This window comes from Aegilops tauschii, chromosome 1 (genome assembly GCF_002575655.3).
Source record: "Aegilops tauschii subsp. strangulata cultivar AL8/78 chromosome 1, Aet v6.0, whole genome shotgun sequence".
In the NCBI taxonomy this organism is placed as follows: domain Eukaryota; kingdom Viridiplantae; phylum Streptophyta; class Magnoliopsida; order Poales; family Poaceae; genus Aegilops; species Aegilops tauschii.
Window position 1 is genome coordinate 409,141,264 of NC_053035.3, and position 7,916 is coordinate 409,149,179.

Below are 7,916 nucleotides of genomic sequence, written 5' to 3' on the forward strand. Positions count from 1 at the left end.
ATATCCCGGAGTACCCGTGTGATCATCCTATGGACCGCCACCCAGACTCAAAGGGATCATAAGATTATTCATGCTAGAAACTTCCGTGTGCAGCCACAAGCCATTATGGGCTCTGGCATAGCTGAGTAAGTTGTGTGAGCTCTTGAAGAGGTGGACTAGCAGATGTAGGGGGATTGTAGGTGTAACGGTCTGCCCCGAGTAGAGAGTAAATGCTTCTGAAAGACTGTGTCTCGATCATCCGTTTCTCAAACACCAAGTAGTGCGAGAAATCCAACGGAGGAGATCGAGTCTTGTGGGGAAAAGTGCACAAACCTCTGCAGAGTGTACAAACTAATCATGATTAGCCGTGTCCCCGGTTATGGACATCTTGAGTATCTAGTTCTTGGATTATCATGTGAATCTCATCATCATGTTACTTAATTAAATTTGATTGGGTTAATCACGTTCTTAATTGGGATTGAGTTGGAGGTACCTTCTCAATGTTTAACAACCACCATGATAGTTAAATAAAATCTATTTCTTTGTTGTAGGGAAAAATTGGCTTTTCGCAAAAACATTATAACCATAGAGCTTTTCCACCAGCCATATATGCATGTAGTGATAGTTATTATTCATCATTATCCTCTGGTGTGAATTTGCCAGTACATTCAATGTACTGACCCTTTATGGCTGCAACGTCTCATGTTGCAGGATTTCTTACGTCGAGTAAGTGATACGTTAGGGTTACGATTTCTACACCCAACTTTGCCGTTGGTGTTGATGGGAATCCACAATCTTATTGTTACTTCCGCTATTTGGATTGAGGTAATATTTTACGTTACTTTATACATGTGATTTACCTCTGTTATAAATCCTCGAGTACTGTGTGTGTCAGCATACCGATCCAGGGATGACACTTAAGCACAGATACTTGATCCATTCGGGTCGGGTCGCTACAAAGGAGTACGTCGGTGGAGCAACAGGGGGGCCACGAGGGTGGAGGGCGCGCCCTGGGGGTAGGTGTGCGCCCTACCTCGTGGCCTCCTCCTTTATTTCTTGACGTAGGGTCCAAGTCTCCTGGATCTTGTTCGTTCTGAAAATCACGTTCCCGAAGGTTTCATTCCGTTTGGACTCCGTTTGATATTCCTTTTCTGCGAAACTCTGAAATAGGCAAAAAACAGCATTTCTGGGCTGGGCCTCCGGTTAATAGGTTAGTCCCAAAAATAATATAAAAGTGAATAATAAAGCCCAATAATGTCCAAAATAGTAGATAATATAGCATGGAGCAATCAAAAATTATAGATACGTTGGAGACGTATCAAGCATCCCTAAGCTTAATTCCTGCTCGTCCTCGAGTAGGTAAATGATAAAAACAGAATTTTTGATGCGGAGTGCTACTTGGCATAATTTCAATGTAATTCTTCTTAATTGTGGTATGAATATTCAGATCCGAAAGATTCAAGACAAAAGTTTAATATTGACATAAAAATAATAATAATTCAAGCATACTAACAAAGCAATTATGTCTTCTCAAAATAACATGGCCAAAGAAAGTTATCCCTACAAAATCATATAGTCTGGCTATGCTCTATCTTCACCACACAAAGTATTTAAATCATGCACAACCCCGATGACAAGCCAAGCAATTGTTTCATACTTTTGGCATTCTCAAACTTTTTCAATCTTCACGCAATACATGAGCGTGAGCCATGGACATAGCACTATATGTGGAATACAATGGTGGTTGTGGAGAAGACAAAAAGGGAGAAGATAGTCTCACATCAACTAGGCGTATCAATGAGCTATGGAGATGCCCATCAATAGATATCAATGTGAGTGAGTACGGATTGCCATGCAACGGATGCACTAGAGCTATAAGTATATGAAAGCTCAACAAAAGAAACTAAGTGGGTGTGCATCCAACTTGCTTGCTCACGAAGACCTAGGGCATTTTGAGGAAGCCCATCATTGGAATATACAAGCCAAGTTCTATAATGAAAAATTCCCACTAGTATATGAACGTGACAAAATGAGAGACTCTCTATCATGAAGATCATGGTGCTACTTTGAAGCACAAGTGTGGTAAAAGGATAGTAACATTGTCCCTTCTCTCTTTTTCTCTCATTTTTTTATTTGGGCCTTTTTTTATGGCCTCTTTTTTTTCGTCCGGAGTCTCATCCTGACTTGTGGGGGAATCATAGTCTCCATCATCCATTTCCTCACTTGGGACAATGCTCTAAAAATGAAGATCATCACACTTTTATTTTCTTACAACTCAACAATTACAACTCGATACTTAGAACAAAATATGACTCTATATGAATGCCTTCGGCGGTATACCGGGATATGCAATGAATCAAGAGTGACATGTATGAAAGAATTATGAACGGTGGCTTTGCCACAAATACGATGTCAACTACATGATCATGCAAAGCAATATGACAATGATGGAGCGTGTCATAATAAACGGAACGGTGGAAAGTTACATGGCAATATATCTCGAAATGGCTATGGAAATGCCATGATAGGTAGGTATGGTGGCTGTTTTGAGGAAGGTTTATGGTGGGTGTATGATACCGGCGAAAAGTTCGCGGTATTAGAGAGGCTAGCAATGGTGGAAGGAAGAAGAGTGCGTATAATCCATGGACTCAACATTAGTCATAAAGAACTCATATACTTATTGCAAAAATCTACAAGTTATCAAATCAAAGTATTACGGGCATGCTCCTAGGGGGATAGATTGGTAGGAAAAGACCATCGCTCGTCCCCGACCGCCACTCATAAGGAAGACAATCAATAAATAAATTATGCTCCAACTTCATCACATAACGGTTCACCATACGTGCATGCTACGGGAATCACAAAATTTAACACAAGTATCTCTCAAATTCACAACTACTCAACTAGCATGACTCTAATATCACCATCTTTATATCTCAAAACAATTATCAAGCATCAAACTTTTCTTAGTATTCAACACACTCATAAGATTTTTTTTACTACTCTTGAATACCAAGCATATTAGGATTATTTAAGCAAATTACCATGCTATTTAAGACTCTCAAAATAATCTAAGTGAAGCATGAGAGATCAATAGTTTCTATAAAACAAATCCACCACCGTGCTCTAAAAGATATAAGTGAAGCACTAGAGCAAAACTATATAACTCAAAAGATATAAGCGAAGCACATAGAGTATTCTAACAAATTCCAAGTCATGTATGGCTCTCTCAAAAGGTGTGTACAGCAAGGATGATTGTGGTAAACTAAAAAGAAAAGACTCAAATCATACAAGATGCTCCAAGCAAAACACATATCATGTGGTGAATAAAAATATAGCTCCAAGTAAAGTTACCGATGGAAGTAGACGAAAGAGGGGATGCCTTCAAGCTTTGGATTTTTGGTGTCCTTAGATTATCTTGGGGGTGCCATGGGCATCCCCAAGCTTAGGCTCTTGCCACTCCTTGTTCCACAATCCATCTAATCTTTCACCCAAAACTTGAAAACTTCACAACACAAAACTCAACAGAAAATCTCGTGAGCTCCGTTAGCGAAAGAAAACAAAATACCACTTCAAGGTACTGTAATGAACTCATTATTCTTTTATATTGGTGTTAAACCTACTGTATTCCAAATTCCCTATGGTTTATAAACTCTTTTACTAGCCATAGATTCATCAAAATAAGCAAACAACACACGAAAAACAGAATCTGTCAAAAACAGAACAGTCTGTAGTAATCTGTAACTAACGTAAACTTCTGGAACTCCAAAATATCGGCCAAAATAGGAAGACCTATACAATTTGTTTATTAATCAGCAGCAATTGGAATCAATATTTTATCATGTTCTGGTGATTTTTAACAATTGTTTTTGTGAACAGAAAGTTTCCGGAAATTACAGCAAGATCAAATAACTATCATCCAAGAAGATCCTATAGGTTTAACTTGGCACAAACACTAATTCAAACATAAAAACACATCTAACCAGAGGCTAGAACAAATATTTATTCCTAAACAAAAGCAAAAAGCAAAAAACTAAAAATAAAATTGGGTTGCCTCCCAACAAGCGCTATTGTTTAACGCCCCTAGCTAGGCATAAAAGCAAGGATAGATCTAGGTATTGCCATCTTTGGTAGGCAATCCATAAGTGGCTCTCATAATAGATTCATATGGTAATTTTATTTTCTTCCTAGGGAAGTGTTCCATGCCTTTCTTTAATGGAAATTGGAATCTAATATTCCCTTCCTTCATATCAATAATTGCACCAATCGTTCTAAGGAAAGGTCTACCAAGAATAATAGGACATGAAGGATTGCAATCTATATCGAGAACAAAAAAATCTACAGGCACATAGTTCCTATTTGCAACAATAAGAACATCATTAATTCTTCCCATAGGTTTCTTAATAGTGGAATCCGCAAGGTGCAAGTTTAGAGAGCAATCATTAAAATCACGGAAACCTAGCAAATCGCACAAAGTTTTGGGAATAGTGGAAACACTAGCACCCAAATCACATAAAGCATAGAACTCATGATCCTTAATCTTAATTTTAATAGTAGGTTCCCACTCATCATAAAGTTTTCTAGGGATAGAAACTTCCAACTCAAGTTTTTCTTCATAAGATTGCATCAAGGCATCAACGATATGTTTGGTAAAAGCTTTATTTTGACTATAAGCATGAGGAGAATTTAGCACGGATTGCAACAAGGAAATACAATCTATCAAAGAGCAATTATCATAATGAAATTCCCTGAAATCCAAAATAGTGGGTCCATTAACATCTAATGTTTTGATTTCTTCAATCCCACTTTTATCAAATTTAGCATCAAGATCTAAAAACTCTGAATTTTTGGAACGCCTTCTAGGTAAAGGTGGATCATATTCAGTCCCATCATTATCAAGATTCATATTGCAAAACAAAGATTTAATAGGGGACACATCAATAACTTTTAGATCTTCATCTTTATTTTCATAGAAATTTGAAGAACACGCTTTCATAAAGCAATCTTTCTTAGCACGCATCCTAGCGGTTCTTTCTTTGCAGTCATCAATGGAAATTCTCATGGCTTTGAGAGACTCATTGATATCATTCTTAGGAGGAATAGATCTAAGTTTTAAAGAATCAACATCAAGAGAAATTCTATCAACGTTCCTAGCCAATTCATCAACTTTAAGCAATTTCTACTCAAGCAAAGCATTGAAATTCTTTTGTGAATTCATAAACTCTTTAACACTAGTCTCAAATTCAGAGGGAATCTTATTAAAATTTCCATAAGAGTTGTTGTAGGAATTACCATAATTATTAGAGGAATTACTAGGATAAGGCCTAGGATTAAAGTTTCCTCTATACGCGTTGTTACCAAAATTATTCCTACCAAAAAATTCACATCCATAGATTCATTATTATTCTCAATCAAAGTAGACAAAGGCATATCATTAGGATCAGAAGAAACACTCTTAGTAGCAAATAATTTCATAAGTTCATCCATCTTTCCACTCAAAACATTAATTTCTTCTATCGCATGCACTTTTTTATTAGTAGATCTTTCAGTGTGCCATTGAGAATAATTAACCATAATATTATCTAGGAGTTTAGTAGCTTCTACTAAAGTGATTTCCATAAAAGTGCCTCCAGCGGCCGAATCTAAAAGATTTCTAGAAGCAAAATTCAATCCGGCATAAAAGTTTTGTATAATCATCCACAAATTCAAACCATGAGTAGGGCAATTACGTATCATTAAGTTCATCCTCTCCCAAGCTTGTGCAACATGTTCATGATCAAGTTGCTTAAAATTCATAATATCATTTCTAAGAGAGATGATCTTAGCGGAAGGAAAATACTTAGAGATAAAAGCATCTTTGCACTTATTCCAAGAATCAATACTATTTTTAGGCAAAGACGAAAACCAAGCTTTAGCACGATCTCTAAGCGAAAAAGGAAATAGCTTCAATTTAACAATATCATTGTCCACATCTTTCTTCTTTTGCATATCACACAAATCAACGAAGCTATTTAGATGAGTAGCGGCATCTTCACTAGGAAGGCCGGCGAATTGATCTTTCATGACAAGATTCAACAAAGCATCATTGATTTCACAAGATTTAGTATTGGTAAGAGGAGCAATCGGAGTGCTAAGGAAATCATTATTGTTGGTATTGGTAAAGTCACATAATTTGGTATTATCTTGAGCCATCGCGACAAACAAGCAATCCAACACATGAGCAAACAAAAAGCAAGCGAAAAAGAGGCAAACAGAAAAGAGAGGGCGAATAAAACGGCAAGGGTGAAGTGGGGGAGAGGAAAACGAGAGGCAAATGGCAAATAATGTAGTGCGGGAGATAAGGGTTTGTGATGAGTACTTGGTATGTTGACTTTTGCATAGACCTCCGCGGCAACGGCGCCAGAAATCCTTCTTGCTACCTATTGAGCACTGCGTTGGTTTTCCCTTGAAGAGGAAAGGGTGATGCAGCAAAGTAGCGTAAGTATTTCCCTCAGTTTTTGAGAACCAAGGTATCAATCCAGTAGGAGGCTAGGCGCACCTACACAAAACAAATAAATCCTCGCAATCAACGCGATAAGGGGTTGTCAATCCCTACACAGTCACTTACGAGAGTGAGATCTGATAGATATGATAGGATAATATTTTTGTGATAAAGATGCAAAGTAAAATAAAAGCAAGTAAAAAGAAAAGGAAATAACTAAGTATTGGAAGATTAATATGATGAAGATAGACCTGGGGACCATAGGTTTCACTAGTGGCTTCTCTCGAGAGCATAAGTATTTTACGGTGGGTGAACAAATTACTGTTGAGCAATTGACAGAATTGAGCATAGTTATGAGAATATCTAGGTATGATCATGTATATAGGCATCACGTCCGAGACAAGTAGACCAACTCCTGCCTGCATCTACTACTATTACTCCACTCATCGACTGCTATCCAGCATGCATCTAGAGTATTAAGTTCATAAAAACAGAGTAACGCCTTAAGCAAGATGACATGATGTAGAGGGATAAATTCATGCAATATGATAAAAACCCCATCTTGTTATCCTCGATGGCAACAATACAATACATGCCTTGCTGCCCCTACTGTCACTGGGAAAGGACACCGCAAGATTGAACTCAAAGCTAAGCACTTCTCCCATTGCAAGAAAGATCAATCTAGTAGGCCAACCAAACTGATAATTCGAAGAGACTTGCAAAGATAACCAATCATACATAAAAGAATTCAGAGAAGATTCAAATATTGTTCATAGATAAACTTGATCATAAACCCACAATTCATCGGTCTCAACAAACACACCGCAAAAGAAGATTACATCGAATAGATCTCCACGAGAGAGGGGAAGAACATTGTATTGAGATCCAAAAAGAGAGAAGAAGCCATCTAGCTACTACTATGGACCCGAAGGTCTGAGGTAAACTACTCACACTTCATCGGAGGGGCTATGGTGATGATGTAGAAGCCCTCCGTGATCGATGCCCCCTCCGGCGGAGCTCCGGAACAGGCCCCAAGATGGGATCTCGTGGGTACAGAAGGTTGCGGCGGTGGAATTAGGTTTTTGGCTCCGTATCTGATCGTTTGGGGGTACGTAGGTATATATAGGAGGAAGGAGTACGTCGGTGGAGCAACAGGGGGCCCACGAGGGTGGAGGGCGCGCCCGGGGGGGTAGGCGCGCCCCCTACCTCGTGGCCTCCTCCTTTATTTCTTGACGTAGGGTCCAAGTCTCCTGGATCTTGTTCGTTCTGAAAATTACGTTCCCGAAGGTTTCATTCCGTTTGGACTCCGTTTGTTATTCCTTTTCTGCGAAACTCTGAAATAGGCAAAAAACAGCAATTCTGGGCTGGGCCTCCGGTTAATAGGTTAGTCCCAAAAATAATATAAAAGTGAATAATAAAGCCCAATAATGTCCAAAACAGTAGATAATATAGCATG